Source organism: Mytilus edulis, unplaced genomic scaffold, assembly GCF_963676685.1.
Source record: "Mytilus edulis unplaced genomic scaffold, xbMytEdul2.2 SCAFFOLD_547, whole genome shotgun sequence".
Taxonomy (NCBI): Eukaryota; Metazoa; Mollusca; class Bivalvia; order Mytilida; family Mytilidae; genus Mytilus; species Mytilus edulis.
In genome coordinates this window covers 22,865-35,494 of record NW_027267908.1, presented here as the reverse complement: position 1 = coordinate 35,494, position 12,630 = coordinate 22,865, and the positions used below count along the sequence as shown (strand labels likewise).

Below are 12,630 nucleotides of genomic sequence, written 5' to 3'. Positions count from 1 at the left end.
TAATTTATGAAGTATTTTTTCCCTGTTCAACAAGAAATAATTGAATAATTAAATCTGGTCTATGTATGTGTGACTGACAATGAGACAATTCTCCATCCAAGTCATAGTCAGGTCAGAACAACCCCTTAATGTTATGAAGATGAGGGGTCAATATAAGTTATAATATATTATTTTTGTAAAAACACTTTTAGTACAAAAGGGCTAATATTTTCCAAAGAACTATAATATATAATCTATATATGGTATTAAATGGTCAAAACATGTCCAAGAATTTTGTACTATTCTGGACTTTAACCATGTTAACACATTTACTTTAACAGTTTAATATTATTCAAAATAAGTGGACCCCACTTTTAGAAAAGTTGTTTAAAATATAAGTTTTCAAAGGTTTTGTATACATGTAGTAGCACTATACAAATCCTTAGTATTTCTATTTTCTATTCTACAACAGTAAACATAATAAAATGACCCCTTCAAGGCCCTTGTCTGGGGGGATAACCTGATAATAACAAACATAGGTTAAAGTACGGCCTTTTACACAGAGCTTTTATCCAGACCAAACAGCAAACTATAAGGAACTCTTGGTTTAATAGCTTCCTTGTGAGCAGCAACCCTCTATCAAAAAAATCATGATATGAAATGCAAGCTCGGGAATATCGTATCAATTGGGAGATATATACCCCGTATGCAGGTGCTGCTGGAATGTTGCTACTTAGAAATGGAAAGTTCACAATTGGAAAGTTGAAATCATCTCTTTTGTCGTAAAGTTTTGTTTTCAACCGACCCGCATTGTCAAGTAAGTTAAACGTCTGGGGACAAGTCTTGGAGAAGAAAATTTGGAAAAAAACGGCCATATCTTTATGAGAAATAAATTAAATTTTGAAATGTTGCAGGTATAATCGGATGAAACAAGTACAGATAAATTTGTATAAAGTAAATAAATTAACAACACAGAACTAAATAAATATACAGACAGATATGAATTGGGCGCCCAAAAATCTTCTTTTTATTTTAGATTAAAGGAGCATCAATGTTTACACGAAAAGTTTGAATTTCACAAGCTGTAAATCATCGATAAGGAAAAAATATTATGAAACTTCATTGATATCGAGAGCTTGCTTCAATGAGTTTTGTACACACTTGTGGGGTAGTATGGTAGTGCATCGTATGAAATTAATTTAAATCAATAATATATTCACAACATAATATAACGGGAAATGCAAGTTTTATCACGGTTGGTTAATTGTACGTCTAAAATCTTACAAAGAATTAGACGTTTTGAAAGTTTACAGGTAAATGTAGGTGTATGTATGCGTTTAGTTTATGAACCCCTTTGTTTGTCTTGCGAAATATCAATAACTCGTGATGCTGCAGCTATTTTGATATAAGTACAAATAGTGTGTAATAAACATTTTCTTCAGATCTCTGGGAATACGTCTTTGGGTACAAGGTAAATAGATATATGTATGATAACAAATAAATTGTACTTAATTTATTGGAATAGTGATTGCAAATAGAGATATATAAAAAAACAAACAATTATCTGCTGCAAAATGCTTAAAATTGCAAAGGTATTCTGTATTTATGGATGCATTATTTTTATTTACCAATTGTGCAAAATAATATAAAAGAAAGACAATCTAAATGCTCTAGGAAACCATTTGAATAATCTTAATAATAGCAGTTAAGTAAAATATTGTGCGTTCAATGCCAGATTTTACGTTGCACTCTGATTTTTAATTGATTGCTTCCTTGATAAGTAACATTATATATTGCTGTGTGCGTAATGTTTTTAGATAATCTAATAATACAAATAAAGAATGAAATACAAAATAATGAATAAATGCACAAATTGTTTGATAAAAACAAATATTCTAATATATTTATATGATATGTTATGCTGTTAAACGGGTAAAGTAAAATTTTGACTGAAGGCAAACACCTGGTAAAAGTGTTATGAAGAATCTTTATGTCTGAAACCATTGAAAATATAATTTTCTTCAATTATATACAATGTTCTTGAAGTCTGAAATTTGAGTTAAATTTCACTGTATTTTGGAATGCACATATTGTTTGAACGAAAGGAAAGAATGTATATATAGATAGAAAATACCTCACCAACATTAACACCCTAGTTTAAAGCAGTTATGTTATTTTTCTTCAAAATAATCAAAAGTAAAAAAGTTATGCAAGTTCATTTGAATCATATATAAAATTGGATTACCTCTGATAAAATGTAAGCCTTAAAACCTTGTATTTGTTTCTTCTCTAAGAAGACCTTATCCGCGGCTAACTCACCAAATGTATCAAAAGAGCGGCGAAAGATACCAGAGGGACAGTCAAACTCATAGATCGGAAATAAACTTACAACGCCATGGCTAAAAAGAAAAAGACAAACAGACAAATAATAGTACACATGACACAACATAGAAAACTAAAGACTTAGCAAAACGCACCCCACAGGGAAGGTAATTATGTTCACATCCTAATATATTAGTATTGTTACCATCAATCATACGTTACACCTTCTTAAAATTCCGTATTCAGTATACTTCAGAATATCAAGTCAAATCTAAATGCCGTTTCGGAGAAATTACCAAATAATAAATAGAAAACTTAAATTAGGCTTTGACTCAAAAACCAAATACAATTTCTGAAAACCAAACTCCATTACGTGCACATGTCGACATTAAAAATTGTTTGTTACAAAGTTTGTCTAGGTTTTTAAAGTTGAAAATTTGAGATAACAAATGCACATTGGTTCATGCTGTAATAAAATTATAACAATTTTATAATAATTATTCACATTTTTCTGTGTAAATACACTTACTAAAAATAGGTAAATGATTTACTGTTCAAATTTTATAGAATAAACAGGTTATATTAAATCTTGAAATAACAGAATTTATTCAGGCACAGACCATTTATATATTTTTTCATGGAAAAAAAGGGGGCTTGATTTTTTTCTGGAACAATCAATTTGTTTTCGAATTTAATCAAAACAATTTTTTTTATTATCATATCGGAACACGAAAATTTTTATAAATTTTAGTCCTACTGTTTTTTGGAAGCAAACATTTTTTGTCAATTCCAATCTGAAATAGAAAGAGATTATATTTTATTATTAAACATTACATGTAAATTAAATTGTGCCACAGCAAAAAAATTATGATCGTTGCCTTATGATATAATATTAGAAACAAACAATTAATTAAATTCAGATAAAGTAGGTCTAGTTTTGTAGTCAAAACCCACGCCTATCGTACAAAATTTTAATCCTGTATCTATGATGAGTCTATTAACAATTACTTGTTCGATGCCATTACTTGTGAGATATCAACCCAAATTATATCACCAGCCAAGTAGTCAGCACTAATGTCCTCAATTGTTCTTTAAATGTTGTGTACAAAGTCAGGAAAATGGCAGTTGTTATCTTAGTTCGTTTCTGTGTGTGTTACATTGTCGTTTGTTTTTTGTTCACTTCAGTGTTTCTGTTATTTCTATGTTTTCCTCCTATAGTTGACGAGTTTCCCTTGGTTTTAGTTTGTTATCCGATTTGTTTTTGTCTCACCCGAATTATGACTTTTGAACAGCGGTATACTACTGTTGCCTTTATTTTACATTAATTATCATTGATATCTTCATATTTATAGATAAACTCGGTTTACAAATTTTAGAATATTTGACATACTATAAGGATTGTCTACCCTAGAAAAAGAACATTAATTATACTTGACAAAACCTCCTGGAATGTTGGATCTTAAATGCTCTTCAACTTCTTCCTTTAGTGCCCTTTTTTAAATCTTTTTTATCGTCACTAATGAGTCTTTTATTTGGAGGAAACGCGTAATATGGCGTACCTTGGTATCCATGGTGAGTTTTTGAACAAACACTGGTTCGATGCCACTGCTTAAGATGTTTCCTCCCAAGTAGATATAGATTATCTTAGCTGTATTTGACAAAACCTTCCAGAATGTAGGGTTCTAAATGCTCTTCAACTTCTTACATCGTTTGCCTTTGAAACTTTTTTATCGTCACTAATGAGTCTGTTATTTGGACGAAACGCGCATATGATGTAAAAAATGTTAACCCTGGTATCCGTGATGAGTTTATGAACAACCACTTGTTAGATGCCACTGCTGGTGTGGTTTCCTCCCAAGTATTATCACCAGCCCAGAAGTTAGCACTAATGTCTTATGTGTCGACATGATTTATCATTGATATGTTCACATCTATAAATTAACTAGATTTACAAAACTTAAATTTTTCGAAATACCAAGGATTGTCTTCCCAAGATATAGATTATCTTAGATGTATTTGGCAAAACGTTGGGACCTAAATGCTCTTAAACTTCTTACTTGATTTGCCTTTTAAATTTTTTTATTCAATCGTCAATAATGAGTCTTTTTAAGAAACGCACATATCTTACAACATAAATTGCTGGTGAAGTTTACTGTCAAAGAGAATCACCAGTCCAAAAGTCAGCACTAATGTCCATTGTGTTAACATGAATTTAATTGATATGGTCATATTTATAAATTAACTCGGTTAACAAAGCTTAAAATTTATCGAAATACTAAGAAATGTCTACGCTTGAAATATATTATCTGAGCTGTTTTTGACAAAACCTTCCGGAATGTTAGGTCCGCAATACTCTTCTTACTTTAATTGCCTTTTTGAATTCTCTTATTCGAACGTCACTAATGAGTCTTTTATTTGAACGGTGCGCACGTATAGCGTACAACATTTTAACACTGATATCTGTGATGTGTTTATGAACAACCACTGGAGGGATGCCACTGTTGGTGAGGTTTACTCGCCAAGAGTATCACAGGCCCAGTAATAGGCACCAATATATTCTGTGTTGACACGAATTGTCATTAATAACGTCATAGATTAACTGTTTACAAAATTTGTAATTTTCCGTAATACTGAGGATTATCTTCACCCAGATATAGCTTATTTTCGCTGTATTTGGCATTCTTACTCTGGGGTCCTTAATGCTTTTCAATCTATTTTTTTTACTAGAGCGTCAGCAATGATTCTTTTGTAAGGGACGCGCGTTTTCCTGATATATCTAATATGAGTTCATTACAATTTTACTGTACTTTAAACAAAACAAGAAAAAGAAAATCAGAAAAACGATAAAGGCAAAAATTATTGTTCTTTTTAATAAAAAAATAAAGAGCATCCTGGCTAAAAAAAATAGCCTTCAAAACACGGTAAAAAATTTATTATGTTCTACTTGATATCGAAACTGGTCTATGAAAAACTCGGAAAAGAAATATAGATTCCACAACTGCAATAAGTGTATTACGATATTTCTCCACTCGAGACAGTTAATTTTTAATATTTAAAGCCCGAGGCTTGCCGAGCTTTTTAAATAATTAAAATTTAACGGTTGAGAGTTAAGAAATAGCGTAATACATGAGTTACAGTGGTGGATTCTGTTTCTCTAATGATTTTTATTCTTCCTTTTCAAAGATTTCAGGAAAATTGTGTTCTTTTGATGTGACGTCATCATGCATGGTCGCCTTTTTTTCATGACGTCACAATAAGAAAATCCGAAACAAAACAAGAAAATATAACGTCACAATTAAATTTCAACCAATCATTTGCCGAGAACAGATTTTTCACCAGTGAGGAGAAATATTTTTCTCACACCGGTCAGGAAATGTGAAAATAGCACATAAAATAGAGAAAATAGAATTCTTAATAACGAAACTGTTCCATGAAAACTCGGTAAAGAAATTAGAATGTTCTACTTGATATCGAAACTGTTCCATGAAAAAGTATTTCAACATAAAGATCGGTCTCTGATTATTGTTGAAACAACTTAAATGTGTAAGTATACATGCACTTCATTCACTTCTCAAAAACATAAGATATACAAATCAGATCAATGATTATTTGTTGGTTTGAGGTCGTTATCCAGACACAATGCTTACAAATATACAAAATTCTAATTTGGACTAACAAATATTTAACACTTTAAGATTTATATTGTATTCAAATATCTGGACGATTAAATAACATATGATAAGTAAATATGTATATATATAAAGGCTGTCGGAGAGGGCGATGCTTTTGCGATGTTGAAAATGTGTACATGTATGACTGCTACTTGTGCAATATTCTTAATAAAAAAAAAATAAGAACAATATAAATAAAAAAAGGATTAAAAAACACCATATATATATATATGGGATAGTAAATCTAAGTCATATTTTTTATAATAATTTGTGCTTATTAATTTTCAGTAATATTATTTTAAGTATATATAAAACATGTCAAACGTCCAGGCCTAATTTTAAATGATAATTATTTGGAATACTAGAATACACCTGTTATAACGCGGGTCCGTGACTGTGAATTAAAGTATATAACTATGCGTAAGCCTTATTTTAGTATTGGTATTGTTATCTGATAAAGTCATGCCGATTATAAGATGCACAGTTTTCTCTGCTTTCAAACTCTTTCTGTGTGAACCCGTCGATCTTGAACTTATTAATTATTGGTAATATTAATTATTTGGAAAACAATAACGTATTTGTTGGAAATCAACAGCATTGTCCTGTATTAGTTATAAATAAAGTTGAATTCTTTGATTCGCTGTGTTACGTCATGCCCGCTAACAAATTGAAAACTGTACCTATACGCCTTATTTTAAGTCCAAATTTTTAGTATTCGAATTGTTATCTTAGAAAGTCTTACTGATTAAAATACTGCAATAGGAACAATTTGACAATGATCATGATGATTGAATTTAGTAGTTTGAAAATGGACAAAGCAGTCGGTGAGGATGAAATACCAGCTGAACTTTATAAAAATGTCACCGTGATACCGTTATTGCATATTTTACTATTCAGCAAATGTTTTTTCATGGGAATAATTCTAGAGGTGTGGGCTAAAGGAATTATATACCCTATTCCGAAATCTTCTACAGAAAATGCGCGGGATCCGATGAATTACATATGGATTACGTTGGTTCCTGTATGTTATAAGCTTTATTGTCATGTGTTAAATAATAGACTGAATGCATGGGAATCCGAGAATAACATTTTATGTGATGTTCAGAACGGTTTCAGGAATGGATGGAGCACTATTGATCATGTTACCTCGCTCACATCAATTATAGAAACCAGAAAGTGTAATCGATTATCAACATTTGTTGCATTTATAGACTTCCGCAAAGCATATGATTGTATTGATCGTACCATTTTATTTCGGAAACTTCAAAGTATTGGTATTCAAGGGAATATATATAACGCTATTCTGTCCTTGTATAAAAGTGTGGAATGCTGTGCGAGGATAAATGGAAGCAAAACAGACTGGTTTAATGTGAGTTGTGGCCTAAAACAGGGCTGTTTAATATCGCCATTACTCTTCAATGAAGGGGGGCAAGGGGGGTCCCAATAACAGCAAAACAGCAAATTGATTTGGCTCATAAAAGATAACAAGGAATTAAAATGGACAAAAACAGTAAATGAAATCTTAAAAATAATTCGGTCTTTGACAAATCAATATTTCTTATTACGGATATAATCCTTTGTAATGCATTCCATTTTTTATGACTATGTTTTTAGTATTAATTTATGTATCTAGAATGTGTTTAAATTACTACTCAATATATTATAATATTTTGTATACACTCGTTTACGGAACGTATTATGGTATACTGTTGTCCGTCTGTTGTCAACATGTCGGACATTAACTCAAAAAAGTCTTTAACCATTTGCATTAAACTTTGGGAAATTGTTTATATCTATTGACGTGAGCTCTCTCTTTTTTTTTTTTTTTTTTTTTTTTTTTTATAAATTTTAGATTTTAAGTTTCTGGGTGATGGGTTTATTTATTCAATAAAATTGTTGTTTTTTTTCTCAGTTTTCTTCTGATAATACCTCAAAAATGCTTTCACGAAGCAAGGAATTATGGTGAATTGTTTATATCTATTAACATGAGGTAACTTTCAATTTTATAAATTTTAGATTTTACGTTTCCGAGTTAACGGGTTTTATTAATTAAAAAGGGGTGATTTTCCAGTTTTCAGACATTAACACAAAAATGTTTTCAGCAGTTCTCATGAAACTTTGGTGTATTGTTTATATATATTGACTGAAGCTCCCTTTGTTGCTAATAAAAAAAGTGACCTGAAAGAGTTTGAATATTCTGACTTTTTCTAAATGACCATTTAATGAGGTGTGTGAACTTTTCTTAATAAAACTATGAGGCAAAGTGGTATATATGGTAGAAAAATCAAAAGCACCAATTATAAGCATGCAATTTATCAAGTACTTCGAATGAATTTTGACACTCTAAAAGCAATTTATTCCACTATTTCAAAGGCCTTATTTTAACAATTTTTTTATCAGCTGAGGTTTTTGATTGTACCAAGTGTACTAGTAAGTAGAATACATAGTTCAGTAGGGAAACAATGGCTTGAAACGAAATAAATCTTTGTTTGTAATGAGTTGTGTGCAGCTTCGGACCCAAGTACATGCTGAAACTTTCATTGTACAATGCATTTGGTCTGCTTTGAAAAGAATTACAGAGCTGAGTCTATGTACCATATTATATAAAAGGTTAAGTGGTTGTTATGACCTAGTCCTTAATTGAGATCCTTGTCAGATATTCCTGGCCATATGTTTTCCTTTTTGTCATATCAAGAATTGTTTTAATTTAATATGTTCGTACGGAAAACAAGGAACATTATTCTCATACAAAAAATTAAGATAATTCTAAATACACATTCATAAAAAAAAAATGGAATTTATTACAAAGGATAATCATAAGATATACTTGAATTGTCCTGGACCTCACTTCTGTGATCGGTATATGTTGATGGAATCCTTCTCTGAATACGGGACAAACATATTAGTAGTGGTAGACCCCAATGGCCAATGATCTTCAACTTATACCGAATATTGACTGTAAAAAAAAAATGCTAACATTCCAATTTTCAATAACAGTTAACAGCAAATACATTATCACAATAACAGATAACAAAAAAACTAAAAGCCCAATAACAGCTAACAAAGAATAAGACAATAACAGCTAACAGCAAATAGATTTTCAAAATAACAGATAACAAAGAATTAAATTGCCCCATAACAGCATAACAGTTACACCCCTTGACCCCCTCTTCAATTTTTACATTAATGACCTTGCGACACATTTAACATCTTTAAATTTAGGAGTTGATATTGGAGGTGAAAAAGTTTCGGTGTTATTATATGCTGACGACCTAGTGCCATTTATCAACTCTGAAACAAAGTGCAAACGTTATTGGATTCAATGAATATATGGTGCGTCAACAATAATATGACAGTAATTGGAAACAAGTCAAATGTCTTACATTTCCGTCCAAATTCTTCACCAAGTTCTGAATCAAATTTTAAATGTGGAAATATAACTTTGAAAACAGTCGATAAGTATACATATCTTGGACTCGTATTAACAGAACATTTGGACTACCAGATCATGACTAAACATGTTGCAGCTGCCGCCAACAGAGCTTAAGGACTTTTAATATCGAAAAATAAGGCGTTTGGAGGTGTTCCGTTTCAAACATTTCTAAACTATACGATTCCACAGTTCGGAGCACTATCAGCTATGGAGCAGCAGTATGAGGAGATAAGAACTTTTCCGGTGTAAACGCGCGGTTCAAAATAAAGCGATTCGCTTTTTTATGGGTGTTGGACGATATACACCAAACACGGCGATAATCGGTAACTGGAATTATAGAATCCGTCAACAATTTTTATCAGCAAACATGATGATCCTGTATAACGCCGAAAATGTGGATAAAGCCTTAGTTAAGAATGTACTATATGACAAACTTTTATCTAAATTGTACGATGAATGGTCAAACAATCACAATAAAACTGTATCTCAAAGGAATGGTAACGGTGGAAATAAGGACATATAGAACTTTTAAAACGTCATTACACACCGAGGAATACATGCACAAAGTTATAGTTCCATCGCATAGAAGAGCATACGCACAGTTTCGGTGTGGTGTTACTCCGATCTGCCTAGAGACTGAACGATTTGAGAGGCTACCCGTCCAACAATGGACTTGCGAAACCTGTAAAAACATTGTTGAAACTGAGGAACATGTCTTGTTAGAGTGTTCGTTGTACGGTGATCTGCAAAATGAACTTTTTAAAATTATTTTGTTAGAATACTTAAACTTTTTAAATTTTTCTAATCTGGATAAATTGTCTATTGTTCTAGCTAGTAACTTTGATAGTATTATTATGTATAGTGCCAAAATCTGCAAATTTATTTTAGATAGAAGACGTCGTTTTTTATATCGTTAAACATTTTGTCTTAACTGTTAATATAAATATTTTAAGGATTTTTTTTTTAATCTAGCTGTACAGTGATATTTAATTTTCAATATATATACATATATTAATCCCATCTCTCATAATTCTTTTTAGAATGGCATTAATATTTTATATTATTGTATGTATTCGTGTATTATGTTATGTATTGTAATATTAATGGTGAAACGTAAATAAACTATTTATATTGTATTGTATTGTATCCATAAGCGTCTGTCATCATTTAAAATATGTCAGCTTAGTAATTATGATTTGATGAATTACTATAAAACATATATAGTCACCTTTATGTAAACAAACTAAGTAAGATATGAATAGACAACACCATTGACCACTGTCACGTCAACTTTAAACATCGAATAAAATTCGTAACATAATACTAAACATATATCATTTGTAATTCCTGTCACCAGGTACCTCCTTTGAACCAATTGTATTAATTTCAAAACAATCATGTCATTATTGTAAAAATATTTTTCAGTTGTGTTGCGTTTTTTTAGTTAGATTAAACATGATTATGAACTACATTTATATATTTTACAAGTATGTTTGTTCCATGATTTCGACCCTGAAAAATAAAATATTCAAACCCCAATTTTAATAGCAGTATTATAAATTGCTTAAAACAGTTCTGCAAAAAACAATATTTTGAAGGCTAGATCTCCAAATCAGTACATAATTTGGTTAATATAAAGGCTGTTATTACAACAATGCAAATCTGTATACTTTTTTTATCATTATTGGTCGAAATGTTAAAGAGGAGTGGGTCCTTTATAAACGTATTTATTGTGAGAAGGGGGAAATTTATAGAAGCATTGCTTACAGTATGTCAAGTTTCTAAGGTGGCTCATAAATAAATAAGGGTGGGGTTGTTTGTTTAAAACTCATGTCGACAGAGCATTTATTTCAACCGTAATCTTGATAGGATCATTCAAATCGAAGAGCGAATCTGATCCTATTCTAAATACTAGTATCCCAAATCAATATCACATTTTCTTTCAGTTGTATTTTATAACATTGTCTTTTTCACTCCTGTCAATGTGTCGCGTTCAAAATGAACCAATGTATTTTCTGGTGACTTTCAGTTTGACGTACTCTTAACCTTTAACGCGGTATAATGTTTTTCTTTGTTATCTAAATTTAGTAATATTGATGTCAATTTATATCGAATATAAGAATTAGATTACTGTGTCTTTTTGTGAACTTTTCTTTATTTTTTTCGGAAAAGGATATTGTATCTACAAAGCTCTGTTGTATTTTAATTACATTTAAATTTGTCCCACAATTCATGTGACTAAAATTTGGTGTACGTCTACGCATATATTAAACATAAAAAAAATGTTCAATGAATCAAAAAAGTTCTGTAAGGGAACACATCGACGTATATAAATAAATATCTGTAGGAGTTCCGAATTGATTATGTTTTCGATATCCAAATATTACTTATTGCTGAGCAGATTTTCCAATCGACGATATTTCCTTAAATAAATCAAATATAAACGATAATAACTGTCCTTTCTTAGATTTAGATATTTCAGTTCTACATTGGAAACTCTACACTAAAATTTACGATACAAGAGACGATTGTTCGTTCCCAATTGTTAATTTTCCTTTTTTGGATGTTGCTGTCCTTTTTGCACCATCTTATGGTGTTCGTTCGCGATGCCCGTGTCTGTTGTGACGTTTTGGGATTTTAATGAACGTAACTACTCACCACAAATATGAAACATTGTCATGTCCCAATAAAAAAACTACAATCAAAATGTATTATTTATCCAACTTTTTAAAATTATAGGCAGTACAGGTAAAATAAAGAGTTATATAGATGAGATCAAAGGTAGCCAAAAACAATGGATTTTCAATTAGAGTTTTGGTTGAATGACAGGTTAAAAATAAGACTGAAAAATATACCCAGATTAAATTTTCTGTATTATTTATTTAGCATAGCATGTTAAAATGTGCAACTGACATTTAGTTAATGTAATGTAAATCATTTGAAAGTATTTTAAAGATTTTTAACCGTTTATTAAAATGTGAATTGGATAGGAAAATTTCAGTTGCACTTTTATTCATGAAGAGATTTGTCAATGAGATGGAGCTTTTTTTTTGTGTGTAATAGATCCTCGTCGTTCTTTTTTTTTCTGTTCTTATTCTTAAAGAAAACACCCTTAAACTGAATATATGTGTAAAATGTTGAAGTCTGAATGATTAAAAAATGCCTATCATCCGTATACAACCTTGAAACACTTTCATTTGTTACTAAAAATAAAAAAAATTTTTT

At 30.6% G+C, this 12,630-nt stretch overlaps 1 protein-coding gene across 1 annotated transcript in view; it reads left to right on the top strand.

Annotated features, from left to right (window-relative positions):
- Positions 1–1,339: 1,339 nt before the first annotated feature.
- Positions 1,340–12,630, top strand: part of LOC139506180 (uncharacterized) — a gene marked incomplete at its 3' end in the record, with an annotated part of 33,895 nt that continues 22,604 nt past the window's right edge. The window contains exon 1 of the mRNA XM_071295408.1: positions 1,340–1,450. The remainder of the gene's footprint in view (positions 1,451–12,630) is intronic.